The 27448-nt window shown below is 43.1% G+C and overlaps 1 protein-coding gene across 7 annotated transcripts in view; it reads right to left on the bottom strand.

Moving 5' to 3' along the window:
• Window positions 1-23711, bottom strand: part of slc20a2 (solute carrier family 20 member 2) — a 47250-nt gene extending 23539 nt beyond the window's left edge. Inside the window, exon 1 of one of the 7 annotated variants that reach the window (XM_069178281.1) lies at window positions 23424-23711. The gene's annotated coding sequence lies outside the window, so the exon portion shown is untranslated. Of the gene's footprint in view, window positions 1-5766; window positions 6008-6651; window positions 7201-7265; window positions 7570-22621; window positions 22858-23274; window positions 23341-23423 lie in introns of those variants that run through there. The other 6 variants (XM_069178274.1, XM_069178279.1, XM_069178278.1 and 3 more) reach the window with 6 other exon arrangements.
• Window positions 23712-27448: the final 3737 nt, after the last annotated feature.

Raw genomic sequence — 27448 nt, 5'->3', positions numbered from 1 at the left:
TGTTTCATTTTCCTCACAACAACTTAACAGATCCTGATCTGATACTGAGGAAGGGCGAGCTCAGAGGTTGACATATCTCAAAATAGACAGTGAAAATTGCTTTATACTTCACTGATCCCTGAGGGGAAATCTGATTTTCACCTAGTTTTCTCCAGAGAGCGTTTAGAGCGCAGGATCAGCGCCCATCGAGTCTTCAGACACTAAGGTTTCAGACACTCGGCTGAAACGTCACTAAACTCTTGTCTATCAACATAATTACTAAAAGCTTAACCGAGTTAATAATTGATGACCAAACATAACCATACAATCCTGGGTAGGAATCCTTAAGTATGGCTCTTTAAGTGGGATGCAAGTATGTTGGGTTTATCAAAACAGCTGCATCAAAACGGAAGTATTCAAATTCTAAATTCACAATTTATTCATTTGAATCTTTATTGAATAAGTTAAGAATTACACGTACCTTCTTTTCTGTTTTTCAACCTCTTTAACACTTTTGACAAATAGTCTATAAACAGTAAGTTTCACAGTCTGCATTGGTGTACAGTGGTTTCAGTAGCACCGTTTGAGGGACTAACAAGACACTGTGTAAATGTTTAATCTGGGGGAACACTGTCGCCACAAGAGGACCAGATCTCCCACCACAGTCACACAGGAGCTTCCAGCAGGAGGAACCAGACACTCCACACAGGACATGGTCAAACACCGTCTCCCCACAAAGTACACCTTCGACTGTGTGTCCACGTGTGAGAGGAGGTAGAAAGAAGATGATTCAGAGTGACTCGAATGTGAGTGTGTACACAAGCACTAGGCCTCTTTTTTTTTTTTTTTTCTTTTTTTTCTTTTTTAAATCTGATTAACATTTTTCTAAACAGGGAAACTCAACATGACAGCTGCACCTGACACTTTGTCCAGTCTAAAGACCTCGTCCTGCTGGAACACATCAACACCAGCTCACATACCACCACTCCCAGCTGTGCCCATTTAAACTATTTTCTCCAGCACTAAAACTTGTACTGCAGAGAAGACTAAAGACGATATGAAGTCCATAATTCAGAAGAGATATAAACCTTATCTCAGTCAAAGAAGAAGAAGACAATTTGCTTCCTTAGTAGTTTCAATGTCACTATTACAGTAAGTAGTCAGCACAGTCATCCACAATGAGTGGAAGATCAACCAGCCGGATGTGATACACGTCGACCTTCCCCCTAATAACTTAAAGAATCCTGGAGTTTTAGCATTTTGAAGTGGGAGGAGCTACTCCAGATCAAACTGCAAAATCCTTACATATTTCCTACGTGACTGACAGGTGAAGCATTTTTAAGGCTTGAATGGGCCTGAAATTATTGCTGTTAAATAACCAGAATAAAAGATGAACAGATGCGTTCAAAAATATGTGGTTCTTCAGAGTTCCTCAAGGCTGGTGCAGTCCCAAGGTGCATTTCAGCAAGAGTATTCCTGTCACCAAGGTTAAAGGTTTGTGACGTTGTGCCACAAATATGTAAGCATGTAAAAACTAATGATTAGAGAAAACTGACAAGGAAATCTGAAGCTTACATCCATTTAGTGTGGGATTCTGGGTTAATTTCAGATATTAAGTAACTATGCAAACGATCTCCAAAATATGCAACTTTATCATCTTAATTCATGAGGCAATGTTCTCTGAACTGGACCCATGTTAATTATTTAGTCACAACCACAGTGCAGTGGAAGTCCAGCAAGTTCCTAATCCAATACCTCCTCAACAGGGGTGGCAGAAGTATGTTTAATACTGAACATGTATTTTTGGGGAGAAACTCTGCAAATAAATATGCATACTCCACAGAGAAAGGTCCTGATGGGGTTCAAACCGAGACCGTCTTTCATAAAAATCCGTATTTAACAGATCTTCTGTATATGGCACAGGCTATAAACCCATTTCATGTTCACAAAATATAAGTAAATAAATAATGAATGGCTCCAACTGCAGTCTTGACACCTGCCTTGGGCAAATTCTTTTCTTTATCTTGGACATCGCTGTCATCCACATATCACTCGTCACTAACCTCTGGCCATTACCCAGACAGCCAAATATAAAAACAAGCCAACTGCATTCATATCAGTGGAGAGGATGGAGCTTTATAACAGTGAAAAATGTGTGGTCAAAGTCCACCACACTCCCAAAACAAACACCTGTCCGCTCTCAGTATCTGGTTAGTTAGCTGTGAGACTTGAAAACGCATCAAAATGCCCACTGCAGTCTGAAGGTGGAAAAAAAAGGAGAAGGATTACACACTCTCACAGATGAAGAGGTGTACGGCCCCAATGTCCTTGAACACAAGTCAACAATTCTGCCATGACTTGCAATATACATTGATTCGTACATAGCAGAGCCACGAACAGAGTGTGTGCCGGAGGTTTCCGTTTCAGATTTGTGTGTGTGATAGGCCCTGAACAGATCTCATATGAAATGGATTTTTTGCAAAGCCACAATATGGCTGCACGACCTTCAGTATGAAACATCACCACCTTTGGAAATAAAACATTTAAAAAAAGCTTCATAAATTAATACTGTAAATGAAATGTAAAAAAATAAGTTGCATAGGATGTTTTGTAACCTGTGTGAAGAACATCGTTTTTTCACTTTATTTATTCAGATCAAAAACAACCATTTTGCCATTTATTCATACTATTTCAGCTAAAATACAATCTGGTAAAAAGTGCTCAGCATAAGTAGCATAAAACAGAGCCAGAGATGCAGCAGTACCATAATGTAGATTCACTGGCAGTGATTGGATTGCTTTTCGCTACCTGGTTAAAACTGCGCTACATGATTACGTTTCTGGTTTGCAGGTCATTGACATGCAGAAAAATAAACAACTGATGAAACGGTAATAAGCTGAATTGAATTTGAAAACTGGCAGCAGTGTTTATTTTACCAAAATGAAGAAATTATATGTTTGTTCAGTCAGAGTATTGAGGAGATGTGTTTGAAATAATGAGAACACAATGCTGGCATTAACAGGCAGCAGGAGAGAGGGGAACTTCATTAGTTTGTTGGCTAATGTTTAGTTGTAACTTGGAGGCGCACGTATTGTGGACCAGCTTCTCCAGGAGAAGGAATTATCATTTCTAATTAAACACAGTTTGTTTAAAAGACCACAGTTTGAGAGCCCTGCTCATATTTATTAATATAATGGACCCAGCTGCCCAGGTTTATGGGACTTCATCTTTCTGGAGGCTTCTGGATCACAACAAGACGACAGTCAATTTAAAACCTTACCAAACTAACCTTTAGCCAGTTATAAAGTGGTTTGTTGCATACTGTAGACAGTTAGAGGCGTCTCCAGAGTACATAACGTCCTGCTTTCCTCTTCGGCTCAGGTGAATCATTTATAACAGTCTGTAAAGGTTGCGGCACGACCGCTGTCCAAGGTGCTGAACCCGAGACCACCAGGGACGTCTGAGGAATCTGCTGTTCTTCTCACTTTGACATACATCATTACAGCACAGAATACCATGTGGACTTCACGTAAGAAGCATCCATGTCTTGATTCACACGTTTGGGACAAACTGAGCACATAACTGGACTGTTCTGTTCTGACCGAGTAGTTTTAGACGTTTTTAATCGAGGATTTAATTAACTGCTAATGTTGTTTTTCTGTTATGAAAACGTTCTCCAATTAAATGTCTCGTATCAAAAACACTGTAGCTTCCACCTTTGGCAACTGTGTCAACCATGAAAGAGAGCCACTGTATCTCCTTGGGCTAGATAAAGCAATTTATAACATTATAACATTTAGGTAAAGTTTCCCTTTTCAGAAGCCCATACTTCACTATTGCTCAGCAGTTAGAGTCTGTTGCCCTCTAATCGTTTCAGACTCCTGTCCACAGCAGCAGCGAGACGCTGAGCCCTAACTTGTTGTTGTGCACAGTGGTATGCAGTGTGTTGACTGTCTGAGAAAGCTATACCCTAAATAAAAACCCTTTAAATGACATGCTCTTTAGGATTATTTCTGAAACACCCAATTTTTTTGTTTTTCCTGTGAGTGTCGGGTGTCAAACACTACACATTATGAGAGCACTGACACACAAAAACAGAAGACGACTAAATCAGGCTGGAATATTTAAGCAACTGAGCACATTGAAACCTGCACATTTGGAGTAGCATCATTATTCATAATGAGCTGTGTTTCACCTGATGTACTGAGATGATCTCTCTTTTAGCTCTGGTTTTGGTCCCTACCAATTCTCGAGTCTTTATCTGCTAAATGCGCCACAATCCACCTACCGTTTGGTGCTATAGACAGATAGTGTACAGTGGGGTTCTCACTGGAAGCTGCCTTATTACATTACATTTAGCTGACGCTTTTATCCAAAGCGACTTACAACATACCGATGGTACACCGTCAGGAGCAATTTAGGGTTCAGTGCCTTGCTCAAGGACACTTAAGCATGTGGACAGGAGGAGCTGGGGATCGAACCACCAACCTTCTGATTAGTGTGCAACCCACTCTACCGACTGAGCCACAGCCTCCTTATTAGTGTTAGTGTGGCCAAATTGCACTATTTGAGTCAATGTGCTGATGGGTGAAAATCTTCTATATTCTCACTATGAGGTGCAATTAAAAGCGTTTAAAGAACGTTCCTACTGTGCGCAACCAGAGCGCAGCCGAGTCCTAAAGAGCAGCGGGAGGCAATCCTTTTCCTAAGTATTCCAAGTGACCAACATCAGCGTCTGTGCTACACGTGTTTTTATGAAACATGCTCATTCACAATTTCACGATGGACATACTGTAAGCAGAGACACATCAAATTTTGTGTCAAACTCTGGAAATCGACACCAAAGATCTGTCCAGGGTCAGACTGTCAACACTGAGTTCTACTGTGACCTTCTGACATGTCTGAGGGGGAACGTTTGACGCAAACGATCTGAACTGTGGTGCGATGGAAACAACAAAGTCATCTCTCCCCAAGACCACTGCTTGCGGGATCTGGCGACTTTTTTGGGGGGGTTTAAATAAATTTGACAAAAAAAAAAAATTTGGAGGCTCAAGTTTCAGGTCTGCGGTGAAATCGCAAACATTCACGCACCAGTGTTCGCAAAAACAGGTGACGCAGGTGATGATGTTGATCAAGTGATGTAACTTAGATTACTCACTCGTGAAGGTTATACCTTCCCCCTGCTCCGTGCTGCACCTCGTACAAGCTCCACAAAAACCAGAGAGAAAGCATTACTGCTTCATCACCTGAGCAGAGGACTTAACCTGTTACAGCAGCCGCCTGCGGCCGCACGCATGAGCTGCAAAAAGAAACCTGTGTGCAAACTACTTACTGTGATTACTTCTCTAACGGTTTGCTGTCACTGCTGTATAGTGCTCATTAATCTGCCCGGGATGCCACTGCACCACAGCTGGCGCAAAACACTGTGGTCACGAGCTACAGTCTGCATCGACACGCGGCTGCACTATCCATATATACACCCCCCCCCCCCCCCCCCTCCCGTCATCTCAGCAACTAACCCATGTTCTCCAGGCACATGCTGAACGGATGAGAACAAGAACATGGATGCAGTGTCACATGACGACTCGGGGCAGCGTCCTACCAGTGCCGGCTAATTGTTACACCTGAAGCGTACGCAACTGCAGTCTGTGCCTCCAAGGACACGGGAAGCTCACGTCTACCAGATGGCTTACCGAGTTAAATGAGAGCGAGATACGGTTAAGACAAAAAAAATTAAAAAAAAAAAAAGTAGTGAAGCCTTAAAGCTGGGAATCAACTATCACTCACCTTCATATCTCCTCACATCAGTAGAAGGTGGGAAAGTGGTGGAGGTGAATGAACGTCAAAGACAAAATGACAGTGTTCGGGAAAAACGCAGACAGAGGGAGATGGTAGGCTGTGAAGGAGAAAATAAAAAATGCGCCGGGAATAAGTCGGTCGGTGTGTGTGTGTGTGTGTGTGTGTGTGTGTGTGTGTGTGTGTGTGTGTGTGTGTGTGTGTGTGTGTGTGTGTGGTGGTGGTGGGGGGAGAGCATGTGACTGATGAGAAATAAAATTCGGGAGGAGAGAGGGGACGAGAACAGCTGATGACAGGAGGAGAAGTGAAGGGAAGGCGCAGAAGAGGCTTAGTGAGAAATCAGCAGGTTGTGGTGGTGTTGCAGGAGAGACAAGGAGGAGGAGGAGGAGGAAGAGGAGGAGGAGGAGGCTAATGAGAGAGAGAGAGAGAGAGAGAGAGAGAGAGAGAGAGCAGTGCAGCCAGCTGAGTCTAGACGGCCTCTGAAAGGAATGTATCTGAATTCACAGCACACTTCAGCCAATGACAAAATGTCGGAGATGCAGAGGTGCACCGCTGACTGGCAGAGAGGATGGATAGATGGAGGGGAGGCAGCCAATGACTGTGGAGGAAGATAACTGACAGACAGAAAGAGAGAGGGAGGGGGGGGGCAAAGATGTGATGTGTTTTACAGAGAGAGAAAAGCATGCAGATGGATCAAGGGCGTTCAGAGCAGCACTGCCCTTCCCTTCTTTTGCGAGAGGAGATAGACCAATATAATATGCAGGCATTGGTACCAATGCACATGATCACAAGCAGAGCAACAGTGTGAGGAGCCGAGGCAACGGGCTCTGGGTTGCACCGTCCATGATGCTCGTTCATGCAGAGGACTGGACTCACAGTAATGAAATGAAGTCAGACAGGACGACTGTTCCTCTGTTACACGGAGGCTCATCACGCAGGAACACGCAGCCTCTCCAACGCCGCCACTTGGCGACAATCCACGCATCACTTTCTCTGCCTTTCTCTCTGTGCCACAATAGTCCCTTTCAAAAGGCACGCCGAACAGCATGCCTTTATGTCCCACGGCCTCCCCGGGCACAGATACGGGCTCTCGTCAACACAATGAAGATCGCAGGGCCAGAGTTTCTGTCGACGACATTTGACACAAAGCAGCGCCGGAGTGAACGTCTCTTCTGCAGTTCCTCGACACTTCACCGTCAAATGCTACGTGCACAACGGCGGGAGAAATCCTGCACACAGACGATGTTAGATATGTCGAAAAACTCCCGTCAGAGATGAGATGAGATGAGGAGACAAGTTGATGCTGTCTGGAGGTTTTTTTTTTGTTTTCGGCTACGATTGCAGCGCTGAAATATTTACATTTTTTTGTCAAACTTTGGCTCAACCACAAACTACCTGCCTCACACAAAATCTGTCTCTCAGCCTCCGACTTGCCCTCCCCACTATCGTCGCTCCAGTTTACCCAAACATTTACAAACACAGTTACTCACTGGTGCCGCTCGGGTCCCGCTCCCTTTCCCCCTCGCACACTGCCCACCAACTAGAAAAGAGTTGGTCCATTAATTCATCCGGCACTGATCGAGTGTTCGAGTTCCCCCTCTCTCGTCTCTCACTCATTCTCTCCCTTTCTGTCCCCCAACTGGCCCTGCCTGCTAAAAGCCTATCTGCGTCAGCTGCACCTGCTGCCTCCGACTCTGTGCTTCGCAGCGGGGAGGTGCCGTCTCCGAGAACCCAAACACACACATGCACACGCACGCTGTACAGTGCTAACATCAGTCAGCCTCGATGGGCAGGAGGGGGGTCGCTTAAGAATGACAACAACAGCGCATGTCTCTCTCAACACCATCTTCAAAGGGCTCCTCACACACGCACACACACACACGCACACACACACACACACACACACACACACACACACACACACACACACACACACACATCTCCATAAACCCTCTGACTCATTCTATTTTCTCTCCTGCATTGCAGCACTAAAGTCAGGTTGTCAAGAAGCGAGTAACTCTGGTAATCCTTTAGATTTCTACTGAAGGCAATTACGAGCAAACAGGCACGCTGTCAAAAATGAATGTGGGCCTGCAGCTAGATCGATAGTATTCAGTGTGCTTCTTTGGCTGATTTATTCTGGTACAGGTCCTACTGTGTACCACAATCACTGAAGTCACACAAAAACAAAACCTCCTCTTAACTAAACTAAACTAGTTTAAGTATGACACAAGAACTGACAGCATGCGGTGCCTGTATTAGCCTCAAAATGTAATTTAGGTTGGCAAATGTGCACTAATGATGTGATGCACGCTAAAAACTGCTGCTCTCACCAGGGATTCGGCACGCACTAAAGGTCTTTACACGCAGGAGGCGTGACAAATAGATCATACAAAAATGTGAAATATTCATCAGTGAATATTTAGCAAAATGGCAAAAATATCTATTTAAGATCATCAAAACTATTGAAGTAAACATGCGCTCCTTTTTCCCTTTAAAACAACAGAGATGCTTTAACGCGTGTGCTTTGTCTACTCAATGAAAGCTGTGGGGGTGAATTCGCTGCTTGCAAGCTTCAAGTGCAGCATCTGAGCGAATATTCTCCACAGCACAGACTCAAGATGACACGATACCAGAAATGTTTCACGTCGTGGGTTAATGCCTTTTTTCTTTGTGCGAAAGTGCAGAAAAAAAAAATCGCCGTCCTTCAGAAAATGCAGTATACGTATTGTATGTGAAAGCACTGACATGACAAAAAAAACAGTTTAAATCAATTTGTTGAAGCGGCAGTGTGTAATTACCTTCAATGATAAAATAGATGGAACAGACTTCATGTCATTGCCACTCTGTCACCACGAACGACCAAGGATTATCTTTGTCGACGTGATGAATCAGTCTTAGTCATAGTCAATAGTCATAAGTCACTCAGAGTTCACTTTCACTAACACTTTAAAAGTTCTACAAGGCTGTTCATCATAGCATTAAAAACCCTTTTAAAAAACATTATGAAGCAGAGACCCTCCTCCCCCTCCCACCCACCCACACACACACTCTTCTTCCTGTCAAAACCTGGTCAATGCAACTCCACCAGCGAGGTTTTGCCCAAACTGGCTGTGCTGCTTTTTGTGTCTTATGAAGTCTGATTCTTTTCATTTTCATTCCTGTACTGTTCCACCCTGAAGGCGTTACCTTGAGTGACAGATCAGGTGGCAATTGATCAGACTTCCCGCAGCTCCGTCTGGAGCTTCGTACAGTTTTAATTTGCGGTTGTTGTAGTACTTCAGAGGACCTGGACACAGACCCTGACGCCTTAAGTCAGAGCACTTTCGCTTTAATTATACAATTACTGTCCTAAACCACCAGTTTACTTCAACGTAGAGATACAATATTTTTCACTTTTTCGAACGAGACCTCGGTTACATCAGTTCTTCTGTCTATAACGTCAAAGCTTTTGCCACTTAATCACCTCCGGTCCCTTTCGGAGGATTTATATAGAAAGTCATTATCTTTAATCCAACTTCACAGGATGACAAAATGTGAAACGATAGCCTCACACTCCATACGCTGACCAGATATCTGAGGCTTTAGCAACAACTAAACCGAGCTTTGGTACAACAGCAAACAAACGAGCCCCCCTATGGCTTTGAGTGTTGTGTAAGTCTTATGTTTAAATACTCTTAAGGTCAGCTCTCTCTGGTTTCACAGGAGACTGTGCTCGGGTTTGACTCCCCCACCCTGAAATGACAAAGTGACTGAAGTGTCTCCTCCCTGTGTGTGTGTGTGTGTGTGTGTGTGTGTGTGTGTGTGTGTGTGTGTGTGTGTGTGTCTCTGTCTCTCACTGTTTTAAATAACTGAGCCCGACACACAGCGCTGTATTTGTTGTGGTTTCTAAAGTAACTCATTTGGATCAATACAATGCGAGCAATACCAGGCAACGTAGAGAGATACAGATTGAGCGATTGTATTCAACATTTGGGATTTGGAAATGATTTAGATACACAAACACACACACACACACACACACACACACACACACACTGCATGAAAACCGCTACGGCTAAATTAGGAGGGGGCACAATGAAGCTCAAATAAAGTGGAAACTATTAGTCACCTCTGAGAATAGCCACTGCTCATAACAGGGATCTTAATAGACCGATCAAAGTTTGCCACAAAGACAACTTCATTACCAACAGTAAAGGGGCCGGTTTTGTTGACTGAGCTTCATGTCATATGACTGACACAATTAGGCTCGGTACCTACCAATAACTGTGGCTTTTTTAGGTCACGGTCAGGCTTTTTTCTCTGTCCGCCATCTGTGTCCATGTTCTTTAGAGAAGGAGTCATCTTACCCTTGACCCTTTCTCTGTTTTCCTCTCCTCCCTCACCCCCCCCCCCCCTCCCCCTCCTCCTCTCCCACATTCGGCTTCGGCCGGACAGTTCCAGTTCTCTCTCACAAATCAGCAGAGGTACCCGGCAGCAAAGCGAGTCCCCTTCACCCCTGTCCTTCGTCTTCTTTAATTCTCTGCCTCGAACCGCTCTCAATCTCTCCCCCCTCTTAGGTGAGGAAACCTAGAAATGTTGGTCTGGCTGCGTGCTCACAAAGCGCTGCCAGGACCTCCGACCTGCCGAACTCTTTCTTGACTGCTGAGACTGGTAATCTACTGCTGGCAAGCTCTGTGGTATCAAACTGTGCTACTGGGGCAAAGTGGGTGCCGGTATTAGTGGTGAAAATGCAGCGCTAAAAGGGCGAGCGATTCGGGGAGAGAGGAGACACACCAACATGATTAATGATGTTTTGGGATCCGTCCGCACGAATGGGAATAAATGCTTGTCGTCGTCTCTGTTTTGGTCTTCCGTCCACACTTAGCAGCCGACTGACCTGTGAAATCTTCATTTAACTGCTCGCCAAAGTGCAGATCTAGAAATGCCGGGCTTGTTGTCATGAGCTAAAGGTTTTTTGGGCTTTTAAAAAAAAAAAAAAAAAAATAGATATATGACTGCCATGCAATTCAAAGCACCTCAGTGTCACTGGATCTATTTGATAAATTGGACTACCATTAAAAGAAACAGAAATGGTAGAAACACTGCAAACCTCTTACATCAAGAGGGCTGTTTGTAGTGTATTTTTATTTTACTGTTCAGATTTAATGTGGCTTCATTAAACTGACTCACCGAAAATAAAAAATGTTTGTCAAAAAAGTAATGTGAATTAACTACAATTATAAAATCTCACTTCAAAAGACTTTTTCCATATGACATGTTCATAATTGGGCAGTTTGTGGTCGTACTAGCTGTTCTACATGGTGCTCACGTCCTGCCAGTGGAACAGTGAGTGGGAGAAGGTTGCAGAAGGACAGTTTAAAGTGTCTGCGTGCATACAGACATGCGTGACCTCGGATAGCTCCGCCGTCCACCACATACGAGGTTAAAAGATGAGTGTAAAAGAGAAGAGAGAGAGAGCGAGAGGCAGAGAGAGAAAGTGAGAGAGAGAGAGAGAGAGCAGCACCTCCTAAACTGGATCGAGTGGCCTGTGGCCTCCTGCTCTTAATCCAGGCTTCCAGCACATGACCCAGCTAACAGCATTATGGACCGCTTTGATTAGACCTGCTGCTGTGCGCATGTAGTGGGAGACGTGGTGGAGGTGATTGGGGGGGGGGGGGGAGGCACATGGGGTCCTTTGCAGGAATGCCAGGCCTCTGCACAGACGCAGATGCAGACACATAACACATAACACACACACACACACACACACACTGCATTAACCATATGTTTAACCTCCTGTGTGCGCGGCCAACATGCAGCGGTAGAAAAGACACGAGACTGGCCGGATTAGCCCGGCAAGTCAGTGAGTCAGCGGATTACCACGGCAACTGTTATTCTAGGTGAAAACTAAAGAGTAATGCTCAAAAACGCGCTGCTAGCATTAGCTGTGGCCGATAGGTGTGCAGAATGAGTTGCAAGAATGGCACTCAGAGCGGTCACAACAGGGAGGGGAATTTCACATGACGGCTTCAGCAGTTATCACTTCACGGGGTCTCAAAAGGGAGATGTTTATTTTTAAGTTTACGAACTGAGAGGAAAGTAATCTCAAAACCTCTTTTTTTTTTTTTTTTTTTAAAAACCTTTTAAATTACAGATTGGTTCTGAAACACCAGCCAAGTATCAAAACCATAGTGTCCACAAGGATTTTATTTCCTGATTTAGATATGAAGTTTGTTTGTTTTATATGAAATTAACACAAGGTTTAAAAGTATCCTTACAAAAACATAAAGACACTGCGTTAGTATGCTGTCCTGCAACCAACTTTTAGTGGCACCAGATAAAAGTTTAATCAAACGTGCCCCTGTTCAATAGACTTTTATCCCTTCATATTTGTACAAACTAATACCAACTCCTGCTGAGCTCTGAAAACACCACACAAACAGAAGGGAAATGAAGCTGGTGAGATGGTTTAGGAAAAACATAATGTAGAATGTAAACTTGAGCACAGCATGTCTTCACCACGGGAGGCGAGCCATATGTTGCATTCCCTCTCGGGAAGATATTCTGTTAGTAGGCTGTACGAGAATGAAATTTAAAGCAATAAAGAAGAACCACAGAATCAACACAAACATGACAAACTACTGACAGTCGTACAAATTCAGATGATCTCGGGCCGATTTAGGGAATTTGTTCGAGAACTCAGATTTAACATGAAGCTGATTTTTGTTAAGCCATTGAGAATACGGTGCTGTGCAACCGCTGGGTCCATTCCAGCAACAAAAACTCAGGTTTTCTCCCAAAAGATTCCTGAAGACAGAAAGTGAACAGAGGCAGACTCCTGACCGGAAAAAAAAACGTGTGCACAGACAAAGTCACAATCTTAAATCCAGTACAGTAGACAGTGAGAGAGATATTGCACGGCAGATATAGATCTTTGCAGCTATACCTGCTGAAGAATGAAGGGCTTATCTTAAAATGACGCAGTAAACACTGTGACCCGTGTTATCTATCACGTGTTTGCAGGTTGCTTTGCACGCACGCACGCACGCACACACACACACACACACACACACACACACACACACACACACACACTGCACTTTTCAACTTTAAAGAGTGGTGTTCTTTCTTGGATTTGTGTGGTGAGTTTGCTAATCAGATTGCACCCAGACTTTATGACAGACGTAAAACCATATCTGACCATTTCTGACATCCGGCGCTCAATAAATGCAGTACTTTTGTTTAAATATTTAAAAAAATATATATATTTACTGTACTGTATATACTGTGCATTTTTATATTTAATAGTTTTTACTGTTATTTTATTGCTTTCCTGTATCTATAAATGCTGCTGTAGTGCAAAAATTTCCCCTTGGGGATTAATAAAGTAACTACCTACCTACCTACTTATAATCAAAGTGGATAAACAGAAGACATTTGACATGAATTCTCTTTCCAGACAGCATTTCAGAATATTACCCCTAATATTATAACACAGCTGTCGTCGTGACTCCAGGGAGAGATATTTTTGGGGGCGGCATCCTTTGAGGCTGTGTGTGACGTGCTACTTTCTTTGTGTCTGAATGCTGTCGCAGCATGCTCGATGCTGAAGGGGAGTCAAAGTGACAAGTGGTCTGCTGGTGTTCCGGTGATGGAGGGCAGGCTGGGGTGGGGGGGTTGACTGGGTCACCTCTAATCCTGTTGGGACAAATCATTTCCTTCAGATTTTTCCACCCATCGCCTCAAATCGGAACTTTGTCCCGTCCGGCCAGTAGGGGGCACAATCTCGCTGAAATCCCTTTGTTTTTCTTGGACACCGCTTGGATTTCAAAAATTCAAGGAGTAAATATTTCCATACCTATAAACTCCACTTGAAGTCTAAACACTTCATGCACTGTGTATGCCACCGCAGTTACTCCCGTCTCTTCAGCTTTGTCTTGCTGCACCTCGTGAAGGCCGTAGGCTGCGGTGCTTCTCATAACAAACTTGCCGAGAAATACAACTGCCTCTGACAAAGCGATCCACCATTTTAAAGTATACTTGCGCGCTTATTTTTCCATTGACGTGGCTTTACATCGGCCCAGTCATGGTCGCTGTGTAAAACGTGGCTCCATCATTGCCGAATTCAACATGAAGAGATCCTTGTGTGTCACAGCAAAATGCACTCCAAGTTTCAATTTGCCTCTTCGCCATCATACAGGCGAAGATAAAGAGCAAGGTAAAGCTGCAGACTGTGGCGACAAATCAGTGGGTTTATCCTCTGCAGGGACACTAATGACAACCTTTTCCCTAATCTGCATTTGTTGTCTCCATGGATAATATGACTGCATACCAAGCGTCACCTAGACCGCGTTTCTACACTACTTGGTTAAATCATGCCGTTATTTGTTGCGAAGGACCTCCCAGAGTGGCCCGACTATTGCTCACAGCTACTTTTTCTTGACTGTGATTATAGTCTGGAAACCTTGTTCACATTAAGGTTTGCCAGCCACGCTGACGGGCGGACCGATCAGCGACGAGCGTCGGTGTTTAAATGCGATGACGAAGTCGAGCGTGTTTTTTTTTCCGGAAGGTGGTTGCAACTGCGGTAGAATCTCGGCTGGGATCGACACGTACCAATTAGTTCAAGTCTGATCCAGTAGTTTAAAAATGAACCCGGTACAACGCAATGCCTGGAAACGGAAGTCAACTTCCAAGAAAACCTGCCAAGTGTGCTGGACAAAATAAAGATGACAAAGTGCTTCCAAGTCCCATTTGACAATGTGTTGATAAGTAACAACACCTAGCGTGGGCTGGCACTGCACTTCAGCTGCTAAAGCTAACGTTACCGTTTCTTTACAGTCTGACACGACAAACGGCCTCATAGCCCCAAATCCAGACGGTCTCCCATCAGAGCTTTTACAGGTGTCGGGCTTAAGATAACAACACGGTGCAGCTGTAAATCCAACCGGGAGATTCAGACATCTCTGTCCATCAGCTGTCTGTTATTACCAGCACCCAGCTACCTCGTACAAACAGCTCTTTTGCGAACAGAAACAACACTCTTCAGCCCTCGACTTCCTTTCACAGTCGTTCACTTTAACTTTGCAGCTCAAGACACTGTTAACTAAAGTTATAATTATATCACAGACTAAAAGTAGGAATATATGCTCCTTACGGTCCCCGTTTCAGTGTTAAAATGATGAACCGTTCGGTGCTGTGAACGAAGGAGCAAATATGTACTCAATCATATATTTTGCAAGCCACAAACGAGTGTTTATGTGTAAAGATTATGTTGACAGGTTTGTTGACTACGGTTCAAACTGAAGCCGAGTAAGCCTTCTCAGCATTACTCAGGTGGGGGCGGCGGCGGCTTCACTGAGTGCGAAGCCATAGCAGGACAGGAATGTGTGAAACATTATGAAGATGTCATCACCGGTTCAGTACGGGGAACCCTGGAGATTTTCACCGCCATTTAATCCTCGTCTCCCGTGGTTCGCTGCGCTGACATTACTCTAGAAAAGCCTTTTTTGCTCAAGGGTAGGACCTGTTTATTCCGCGCACACACCACTCTCGGTGTTTTCCCCGGGGTTTCTTGTAGTACAGAAGTATTTTTGGTGCCAGTGCACTTTCCAGGCTCTGTTCCAACATGGTTCTCATTTCTATCATAGATCTAAAAGGGGACCAATTATACAATCTACCATTATTAAAAAGAGAACAATGAGACCTGCATTAGACCACTAATCATATCCTCCACTCCGTTTCAACTGCCTGATTAACTCCTTTGGAAAAACAAAACAAAAATCGCCCCCTAACACTGCATTAGACCGTCTCTGATTTTTTTTTTGTAATTGCTGCGATTAAAAATGCTTGATTTTGCGGGGGATTTCATCATAAATTGCGATGTAATTTGTGGAGTTTTAAGTGAGTTTTTTGTGCAAAATTGTGGAAATTAGAAAAAGTTGCAAGTTCAGAAAGAAAAATACCATTTTTTTTTTTAAGCACGAGTTAATAAAGGAAGAAATATGTTATCACTTCCTCCTCACATCACAGAAATATTTGAGCTCTAATCTTTTTTAAATTTATTTATTGAACTTAGAGATCCATGGGGCTAAAAGTTACAAAAAATAAATCATAAGAGTGACGCAGCTTTACAGAACAGACAGTCTGTGACTGTAATATAGAAACAACGACTACATTAGCCGTCAAAATAAGAGCTTTAGATGCTGTTTAATTCATGTTAATTCAACACAGGCCTGCTGTATTCACAAAAACAAAGTGCAGTCTCTTACAACTTGACGCGTGTATACATTTTCTGTAGCATACAGCAACATGTGATCACTTCCATTGATAATAAGCATTTCATCAGAACGTTTTATTGTGAAGGCCACATTTCCACAAACCCCGCCACTTCCGGCTTTTCCGCTTGTTCCAGTTTGTTTTGGTGAGGAGATGAGAGGAGGAGAGCCGTAACGATTGTATTATTTGTGTTAATAAAGCGAATTTTGTCTGAAAAGACTTACTTTATGCAATAAAAACTTTCAGCACGGCTTCTGCTGACAACATTCTTTGCGGAAAAAATTTTTGAATTTAAAAAAATTGCAAGGTCCCGCAAATATTGCGTGAATTTGTGTCAATTATTGCGATCGCATTTTTGATTGCAACAATCACAAAAAAAAACCTCTGCGAAATCCTGGAGGGAGTTTATCTTGTATCAAAAAATGTCTCGTCACTCCGTACCAAATTTTTATACTCAGGCCTTTGTTACGTTTAAGAGAAGTGATTCAGCAACAGCATTTACCGAAAGCCTTCTACCAACAACTTTCACGTGAAGGTCTACTCTCCCAGAAACCATGAAATGCTGTAAACTGGCCAAAGTGACTTCAGCAAACTATTCATGCATCATTTCAGTTAAACAAAAGTGACAGTCAACTAAATGTCAGACTTTAAATGGTTTGTTAAGGAAGCAACCGAACCAGAAGAGCATTAATGTCACCCGATATCTTAAACTGTCCCAGTTGGCATGATGGGTGTGAGGTAACCCAACAGCACTCGTGTTCATTTCAGGGATCCCAATGAAAAATGCGCAAATATTATCGGACAAACGACGGCTTTGTGGCAACAATCTGACAACCTGCTTAAAGCTCATTAACTTCTTCCAGTCTTACCTTGAACAGAATCGTTTACATTTAATGGCCCAGCATGCCATTGTTTTACCTCACTTCTCCCCACCACACAAGGTGGCCCCTGGATAGATACCACCGGACTCTAACTCACAACTGCCCCCCCCCCCGCCCCGCTGCTGTCTGAGGTGTCATGTATCCACAGCTCGCTCTTGTTGCTAAAGGCAGTATAGCGCCGAGGAATGATTTGGCTAGAAATAGCGCTGTCACATGAGTGTGTGCAGCGACCAGTCAGCCAGCTGCTCATCCTTACATGGTGCACCGCCCCCATCCGTACAGTAAATTACAGGCGGCAACATAACCAACACGGCAGCAATGACCAACGCAGGCAGGTCGGTCATTCAAATCGGAGGTTTGCCACACGCTTCACTACACTCCAGAGTAAAACTGAGACAGGTGAGCGAACGTTGGCCTGCGAGGTCACACCTGTTCATACATCCAATTCATACGTAGTATTAGTCGTTAGAAAATCATGTGAAAGCCCCCCGCCGTTTTTCCTGAGTAAAAAAAAATAAAAAAAGGCCGAGCTGTTTAGAAATTTAGAGACAATTTGTAGGTAACATAGTCAGAGACCAACAGGCACACGAATAGCTAAATTTGTCATTGATAGATCACCCCGAAGGTCAAGAATATCTTTTCCCATGCTTCTCTCAGTATTCCCTCTCCTGCTTTGCCATCAGACATTTTCCAAACCCTCAGACTGACCCCAGGCTTTAGTGGCAAAAATATGACTCATTAAAGTCACGCAAGCTCTCGGTGCTCCTGAAAAATGAACCGGGAGAGAAAAACGAGGAAAACAATGTGTATTCCACCTCCCATAAATGAAACCACAACGCCTCACAGTTCAGCAGTAGCCTTGTCATTAGCATAGTTAACACCAGGCCAGCACCCAAACAAGAGATGCTCTGTGTGACAGCGCTTTGATACGGACCCGGGCGCTTACAGAAGGCCACCAGAAAGACGACAAAATGGCTCTCATGGGCCGAGTGGAGTGCTCAAACGAGGCCAAAAACACACAACGGGTCACAGAACCTGATGCAGCCAGCAAAAGCAGCAGCAAACTAACATAAAAGGCCAATTGTTTCACTCCGTGGTGGTTTTACTTTGTCATGTGAAGAATCGAGAGGTTTTCTCTTTAAGGAGGCAATAACTTAAAGAAAAGAGGTTTTCCTGTAATCACCACCCCGCCACAATTTAAATGCTTCAAAACGACCGAGATGGGAAAACTGACAGGAAGCCTCTGGCCGGCAGCACGGTGAAGTAACCGAGTCAGTGCTCGCTGTAAACGCTGATATTTTGAAACCTTCAAACAAATACCGCAATCGTTGCGTGAAGACATGTCGGTTAAAAACTCTCAGCATTTGGAGCCATTAAGGCTCACTTATGGGTCAAAGAAGAATGCGACCCTACGTGACAGCGGTAACAGGAGGACACACGAGAATTAGAGGATGCCGACATGTTTATCGGCTGTAAGCTTGGCCCGAAACAAGAGTTCCCTGAAACCAGCTGCATACATATGCATGTGTACAAGCCACAATTATTTAAAGTGTGTAAATGCGGCCTCAAGTATTTTGGGGTCCGGACGACTCAGATCTAGTTAAATACTGAGGTAAACCTGAACCAGGGGTCTGGGATGGTTTTGATTATTTTCCCGAGTTTTAATGTTGCCCTGACCCCGAAGCAATGCTTAAATTAGATGTTCAAAAAATGGCTAGTCTGAAGTTGATTTTTTTCCATTTGTTGTCTTCTTCCATCACTGACAGCTTTGCTCAATGTGAGCTCTTCTCAGTTTCTTCTTACAACAACAACAACAACACACTGTCCTGCTCTCTTCTGTTTTGACCTTTGTTTGTGGAAAAAAAAAAAATTTAAAATAAAAGACACGTCATCGGCTCCACACGACCAACGACATACTTAATCAGGTTTCTGGCGATACCACGGATTTAAGCAATGCTGCTGCAAGCACACATGGAGCACATGCATACACGCTAACACACAGCTTGAGGATTCGCACTCTTCCTGCGCTATCATGTGATGTTGCCATGGCGAAGCAGGGCTCAGACATAACAGGGTGATTGTGCTCTGAGGGCGAGGTGGGCTGATCAGAGACAGACCGTTGTGTGACCGCGACCGCTGCCGGGCCCCGATGCCAACTGATGGTCCGCCCACAGAGATACGGACACGCCCACTGGCAGAGGGCCCGGCCCGCACGGGGCCTCCGCCATCATGGAAACCAGCACACACGTTCCCAATACGCTTCTTTTTCTTCCCGCTCCTGTTGTGTCACAAGGTCAAGATCATGTCTTCTGACGCCAGAGGTTTATGTAAAATTCAGAATATCTTCTGTCATTGTCTGCTGAAAAATATATTTCAGATTAGAGTAGAAATTCTGTCATCAGTTGTGCTGGTTAGTTTTAGCAGTTTACACTGTGCTGCAGCAACTAACAGCCTTGTTCAATATCATTTAAGTTCTTTATTAATCTTTCGTTGACAAACCATTTCGTCTGAAACCTGAAAGTGAAAGATGCTCACCACAAGTTTCAAGATGTTGTCTTCAATTTGCTTGTTTTGTCTGACCAGCCATCAAAAACTAGATATTTACCAATAAATCGTCCAGTATCAATTTATTCCATCTCAACATCTGGCAGATGATAAGTAAAAGTATATTGTAGTCCGGAGCTAAAAAAATGTAGGCAATTAATTAGTTAAGTGAGAGAAATTTGTAATGAATTTAATAGCCGATTACTCATTCAAGTCACTTTTCAAGCAATTCAAACATTGATTGGTTCAAGATTCTCAGAAAATATGGTTTGTGGTTTTTCTTTTTCTTATACTGAATATCTTGGACCGTCAGTTGGACAAAACAAGTTCACTCAATGTGTCACCTGGAGCTATATGCCAAACATACAGTATGTTCGAGATCATAGATAAGCAGCAATTGCATTACATCATTTGTCCACCGGCGAGCATTTACAAGTTTCCTTTTCAGCTGTAAAACATCCTATTTAGTGTCTTGTCATAGTTTTTGAATTGTTCCCAAGATGTTTACATTAATTAGTGTGGTACTTTCACAAATGAACATCCATTACATTCAAGCCCTTACCAAACAAGTAAACACAATGCTGATTAAAACTCGCACCGCCAGACATTTTGCTTGTTGAAATGCGGATTCATTTTTAGGGTAGGTTAGTTTATCTTGGCAAACAGTTGCTATTTGCACATCTATAACTTATGGAGCAACATTGTTTTTATGGAGTTATAACTCTGGCCACCGGATGAATACGACAAAAAAAATTGGGACCTGCCAAAATGTGGGTCTGGATTTGATTAGACATCTGCAATCATGTGTCACACACCAAGTGTAAAAAAAAACACAACAACAAAGGTCTTTGAGAAAAAAGGTACAAACTGCATCGAGGGAGGCTGTGAAGCAATGTGACGTTGACCTGCCTGATCGTCACCCTTCTCATCACAGAGCAAAAGGCTTCAGGTGAATTGACCGCCGACCTGCAGCTAAAGTTGGAGTGACAGGAAGTTCCTAGAAACTGTCAAAATCCCAGCTGTGCACGTGTCCCGTCGGACATGAAAACCAGCCCTCTCTCCCGGCACCTTGTTGAACATGAAAACATTACAGAATGTACACATACCTCTTCCACGAGGACAAACAGCCGCACCACTCCCTCTACTGATAACCAGCTTCAACACACGGCTTCAAAAACACAAGCTCACTTAACCGCACGTTTAAATATGCAGCACTTTGTCTTTTGCGAAGCATTCGGATTTATGGGTTAGCATAGAAGAGAGACTGTGTGGTCTAAGCTGTGGCTGGACCCTGTCGCCACCGAACTGGCAATTTAGTGTGAATCACTCTGCCTCAAGTTTTTTTTTTTTTTCCAAAAGGATTACACTCACAAAAGGCAGGTCAAAGTACAGTCAAATATAAATAACGTCACCTTAATTCCACGAGATTGTGATGAAAAGTTTTAATTAAGGCTCAGTGAAAAGGAGGCCAACAACAGGTATCTTCATTTTTTCCTCTCCGCCAAAGCAGGCCGGTGACACGGCATCACCGCAGCAAAGACCGATGGGGTTCGACACGCACCTTTTTCACAGAAATGTTTCTTGGAAAGCACGTTGTGTTCGCAAACCACACAGCCTCAAACGCAAAGCGGCAGATTACTTTACTTTTTCACAAATCCCTGCATGTCTGTGAAGTCAGCTTAGAGAGCCGTTGGGGAAGCCTGGCTACTTTTCAAGTTATTACAAATGGTTGATCGAAGGTATAAACATGGATGAAGTTGTAAAATAACCTCCAGTGCCTTTTTAATATTATGTACGCACACTTCATGGGCTGATGTGTTTTTAAACTCAGTAGAGATTGGACAGGGGATCATTTGAATCTGTTCAACAGAAGCTCGGGACTGTGCGTTCATACGTTCACACCGAGCATAAAAGTGTGAAAAAAAGAGGGAAGTTATGAATCTAACCATTTTATCGTAATACACTTCCATATCCGTCTTGTAACCTTTACTAGACAAGATAGAGCAATCAGATTATTTCCAGTTTATGAGCCTCTGCTGGGTAAAAGCACTGATGTTACATTTTCTCTGCAAAGCATTCAAGAGAGAGAAAAATGTGCGAGGTAGTGACAGACCCCATTATTGTTCCTCTTTCTCACTATTTATTATCACAGTATGCAGATTAATCATTAACTCCCAAAACCCATTCTGGCCACTTGAATACGATGAGCTCCCACTGCCTGTGAAGGCAATGAGGTAGGATGTGAAATATAAAGAATACAATATGAAGATTGAATTTGACCAGTTAAAGTGACAAGCAGTGGACAAAATAACAGGAACAAATGACAATTTAATTCCATCCATAATAATGGCCACACTATACTCTTCATTTGGTTATTTTCAAAGTGTTTTAACTACAGCAACTCTGTATGCTCTGCATTGCAGTAGTAAAAGATCATTAAGCACATTTTACTTTAATACTGTATTTAAGTACAAAATTTGAGTTACTTGTACTTTATTGGAGTATTTTCATTTAATGCAACTTTAAATTGCTAAAATTCAGACAGGAAACATTGTATGTTTTACTTCATTTGACAGCTATTACAAATAGTTACTTTACAAATTAAGGTTTTAAATAAACAGTATCTAAAGAAATTAAAATTAGTTTGAACTCCACCTCCGCCAAGTAATCTAATTATTAACTAAATAACAGCAAACCCCTTACAGGTGCTTTATAGTCTGCACTGAACACTTGGATATTTTGTGTTATTGCTAATAATGACAATAATAGTAATAATAATAATAATACACTGACTTAACATTGCAGTACTTTTACTTTATATGGAGTATTTTAACAGTCTGATGTTTCTACTTTAACTTAAGTAGCCTAAATAGTCTGCTGCATTATTTTGCAGGATGATCCTGTTATTCTTTCCATATCCCTGTTTATGTTTCCAAGGTTTATGATATTTGTTTTTGGAAAATATCTATCATGGTTACAATGAGGGTTGGCCTCAGTAGCAGGAACATACTGTTCAGTACGTCACAATAAATGTTGGGCTTGCAATCACAGATGCAAATGTGCATCATGTGAACAGGTCTGGTTTTATTACCTTGTGCTGCCCGACTAACTGGCTGGCTGGCTGGCTGGCTGGCTGACTGGATGTCCCAGTGAATACTTACACCACCGAGGGTTAAAAATCCAGACAGACATCAGCAGGGCGACAATAAAAGCCTGGCATCCTCGATGGAGACCGAGGAAGTGACCCCGAGGCACTTCTGAGACGACTGCTCGCAACTTATTATTGTTATTGGGCAATCGGGCGGTAGTGGCGTTGTCCAGTGCGCATGCCCAGTCGTCGGCCCGCCTCGTCGTCAAACACGGGTCTGCTCTGCTCTGCGCACGAAAAGCTCAACAGAGGGAAACCAACTCGCGTGATAAAACAGCCAAACGATTAAACGAGTCGCTGAAAGCGGCTCTCACACCCGAGCGCCTTGCCTTTCTTCGGCTTTTCCAGTTCCCCACACTGGTTCAGACCGACAGACGAGGCCACCACGCAGCGGATATGAATCGGTGCTATTGTAACACTCTCTCGGATGTGGAAACAACACGTGCAGCAGCTCCGTGCACTCATTCAAATTGCGTCGCAGCCCGTGGCAACAATATCGCGACCGCGCTCGCGTAAAAATGGAGCTGCTTCGCGGTGAAACGCGAACACTTACAGCGACGTCTCCCAACGAAACGTTCACACGAGTGAGGCGGCTGAGAGGCTGCGGTATCAGCAGCTGATTTAAACAACACGGACGTGTCTATTTGACGCTGTGTTCCCACTTACCAGGCCTGTTCTTCCTTTTTTTTAAAAACACAGCCCCGCGCGGACGCTCGCCCGCAGAGAAATGCGCGAGGAAAGCGGCTCAGCAAGATCCCGTCGAAGGCGGAAAAGACACATGGGCAGCGTTGAAAGCGAGACCAAAATGTACTTACCAACGAAATAGGACACCGCGACGAGGAGGGGAAAACGTGCCGCTCCGGTCGCCTCCACGCCTCTCTGTCCTCCTCTATCTGTGCCTGGTATTTTCCCAGAACCGCTCTACGTGGGTTGCGTCGAAAATGTCCAGATTCCAGCAGTGCGGCTGTGTGTCACCGCCGGAATGGTTGCCCCTCCGCTCGGCCGACTCATGCGACCATGTTGCCCTGAATGTCGCCTGCTGCTCTCATCCGGGCGTTTAAGGGATTGAGCCGTCGTCTCGACACCGCTCGGGATGACAGCTTTGGGATGAAGGGGGGGGGGGGGGGTAGCGTGGAGGGAGGGAGGGAGAAGGAGAGGAGTAGTGGTCAATATGGTGAGGAGGGCAAGGTGACACCATATGGAGGGGGGGGGGGGGTTACAATAGTTTCACTATTAAATATGCGCAGGATCTGTGAATGAATTAAAACGTAGTGTTCTTGAGGCTGCGTTAGACTTCGTCGCGTTTATCCGATATCCGATGAAATAATTCGGAATATATCTTGAGTGACCTGAACCTGACTGTGCTTTTAATCAGTGTTGCTCACATGTGCAGCTGACAACTCTTAAGATTCATATAAATCTATCAGTCTGCAGGTCAATAGAAATAAAGGGCCAGTTAATGCCTTTTTTTTTTTTTTTTTTTTTTTCTGCCCATGAAAACACAAGAGAACTGAGTGTACCTTCTGATCTAGCTATGAGCAAACACACGTGGTGATTTTTTTTTTTTTTTTTTTTTTTTTTTTTTTATCCCCTTATAGACAGTTTTCATTGTGGATTATGTATATGGTTGAGACGGGACGGACCTGTGCCGTAAAGAATCCGACTGTCATTTTGGTGGAAAATTGGTTATTTGGCCATAATTTTAATAAATTGCGAGAGGAGTGTAAATTGATTGTGATGACTAAGTGAACGGTGATGTTTACCCTGTCTACATATTGCTATCTATTATGACTGTGACCACGTGCGCGAGGCATGAATGTGTTACGTAACCGGTCGAGCCAGTCATCAACAGCGGGTGGGAGGGAGGGAGGGAGGAGGGGTCGTTTGGAGGGTAATTAAACTAACCTCAACAGTAGAGATTTGTTCAATTTCACGGACATTTTGAATAATTTAAACAATAGAAAAGCCCACAGTAAATCTCTTGTAACAACTGTTTCCAATTTGTTATTTTGATTTTCCTCAAGTGGCTTCAGAGTTTCATGCAAACATTCCTAGAATTGAATGATGATGTGGGAGCACTAGCGTGTGTAGGATCTGAGGAATAATTTCCCTTTTGATTTTAAGTCAATGCTGGCTCTTGTTGAGACATGACTCCATTCAGCCAGTGGTGGGGCGGAACAACTGACTCTCCAAACCCAGTTTCTCCCACGCCTAGCTGGGCCGGACGATTATTCCACAGTGGATTTACCATTCAGCTCATATAAATTCTCTCACAAGGCCATAGCCGTAACATATTATCAGATAACACCAAAGAGTGTTTAGCCTGTTGGCCAATGCTGACTGCATCCTGACAACACACCACGTCATCGTAATCCTGTGAAATCTTTTAACGGTCTGAGAGCAGATTTAATCAATGCTACAACTCTTTAAAAGCTTGAATAGCAATTTATAAATTCAAAGGCTATTAACAGGGTTGAAAACATTTACAGACATTTAGGTTGTCACATCCCACCCCTCTAAAAGACTGACCAATACACTCACAAGCAGGTAAACCACTTTATGTTGCCAGTTTGCTGCACAAGCGTGTTTCTGAGTCAATAACCTAAAGGTTAACCTATGTGTTGGTGCAGACTTGGATAAGATCGAAATGAATGAAAACACATTGCTCGGGTGTGATTCCACCAACTAGAAAGTGTCTAATTCTGGATAAAATTGCACTGCAACATACCTCGGGGTGAAATTGTGTCTGACACATATAAAGATTATATGGATCATCTAAATAGTCTTATCTTGGTTGTCTCTACAAATTCGTCCTCTAACTTAAAAAAAAAAAAAAAAATCACATTATAAGAAAAGACTTCAAATCATCTTATTTAATTCCGTAATTCAAGTAATGCAATCTTGTTCAAAAGATTGGTCTAACTTCTTTCTTTTTTTTTCACGGCAACACTTGTCAACCAAATACTAAGGGGTCACCATCTTGTGCCTCCAATGCTCTCTGACAGTCACACAACAAATATCACATCTCCATCACAGTTTCAGGAAATTGATCTTCTTTGTTCCTGCTTTGCTGGAGTCTTCTCATTCTATGTTCAGTTCCGTTCGGCAACTGTGCAGAACTATTCACTGCAGTCTGCTTTGTTACAACACACAAGCGCCAAATCTTAAAAAAAGAAAAAGGATAGTTCAGAGTTACATGTAACCTATGGACTTGTAAACAGAAAAGGTATGTAAAAGACATTGATTAAGTAAACTGCAGCTTTTCTTTTGTCAGAATGGATAATGCGTACATTCTCCACCAGCCTCGTGTCCAGACAGGCCTGGCTGGGCGTGGTGTTTGCCGCATTTTCTGAATGCACACACCCACTACTCAAACAAACCTTTACTCTAAATACGTCATCATGCAGTATAATCTTTGTGGCATCTTAAAATCAACAAATTTCTTTCATACTGTAATTATAAGAATATCTAAACCAAACATGATTCAGAATCATGTAATACGTACATGTTTTTACGGGCGTCTTTTGATCCCAGGCATCCAATGTTGAATCTACATTTTCAATTTTACCAGTTGTTTATAATTCATTGTTGTTGTTTTTTCTTCACTCTCTTCCTATGCTTACAAACTTTCTTTATTTGAACTTTTTAACACCAACACACTGGAATGCAATCGCATAATGCACACTACTGTGAGCTGGATTGTTTAGTTCGTACTGGAACGGTTACCATAGCGTTACGTGCAGTATATATCTGACTCGCTGGTTCATGTTAGTTTGCCAGCTCACGTACTTTGGTTGACTTGTTTTGGCAATGGGTAGAACTGAATTGAACATTGGCATGTTGTCACCATGGCTGCAGAGGAACATTCGCATTCATTTGGAGCTGAATGCTGACTTGGCCACTTGATGAATGTAATGGTCACCATGAGGGGGTTCCATGACTGCAGTGGTATTAGTGAACTGGCACAGACCAATTTATGTTAGATTATTATTTGTATTGTATGTAAATATTCATTCTTTGTGTTCTATTTTGGTTTAATGGAAATATCTATTACTTCATGCGGTCTTGGTCCCCCCCCTAGTAGAGAAGGTATAAAAGGCAGCAAGATGCTTTTAGTGTTTGCGATTGTCTCATGGTGCACATAAATGCCAATATTAGTGCTCTGAATTTGACATCAGTCTCAAGCCGCTCTGTCAACAATTTAGAACCACCGACAGTCAAATTGTCAATGACTATAAATGCAATCATTTCTTTTTTATAGTTCCTCTTATATGTTTATTAGATACAGAGCCAGTCTCACATGTGAAAAGTGTCATGTGTGGTTTAAATTCAATTAACGTGACACAGGCACACTAGAACTGGAGATATTTCTCATGTGAAATATAAAATGTTATCCATGTGTGAACATAAATGGTTATCACATGCAAAATAACATTTCACATAGGATGACATCATTGCAAAAGTTGTGTGGGCATATATTGTGTGGTTTTCACATTTTACATTTTATGTTTGATGATACTATCTCACATGTGAAATTTTCCAAAGCGGCGAACTCTTGTTTGTGAATTTATCATGCAAGTTTACACTGAAAAAATGAATTTGATATGTGGTGTTTTTGTTCATCAATGCTATAAAACTTATTTTCCTTTTTTTTTAACAGGAAGATACCTCTGACAGATCCAGACTCAGAGGCATGCAGCTATATGCCATAACAGGTTGGGCTGAGGGGAGAGCTCTGGAGCCTGAGAAAGATACAGAGCAACAGAGGACAGAGGAGCAAACTACAGAAGACACAAAGTTGTAGGCGCTTGTTCCACAGGAGATGGGCCTGATTAATGCT

The sequence above is a fragment of the Embiotoca jacksoni genome, unplaced genomic scaffold (genome assembly GCF_022577435.1).
Source record: "Embiotoca jacksoni isolate LCO1_2020_lvr unplaced genomic scaffold, fEmbJac1.0.p SCAF_8, whole genome shotgun sequence".
Lineage (NCBI taxonomy): Eukaryota > Metazoa > Chordata > Actinopteri > Embiotocidae > Embiotoca > Embiotoca jacksoni.
The sequence above is the reverse complement of the archived record's forward strand: the minus strand, read 5'-3'. Positions and strand labels throughout refer to the sequence as shown.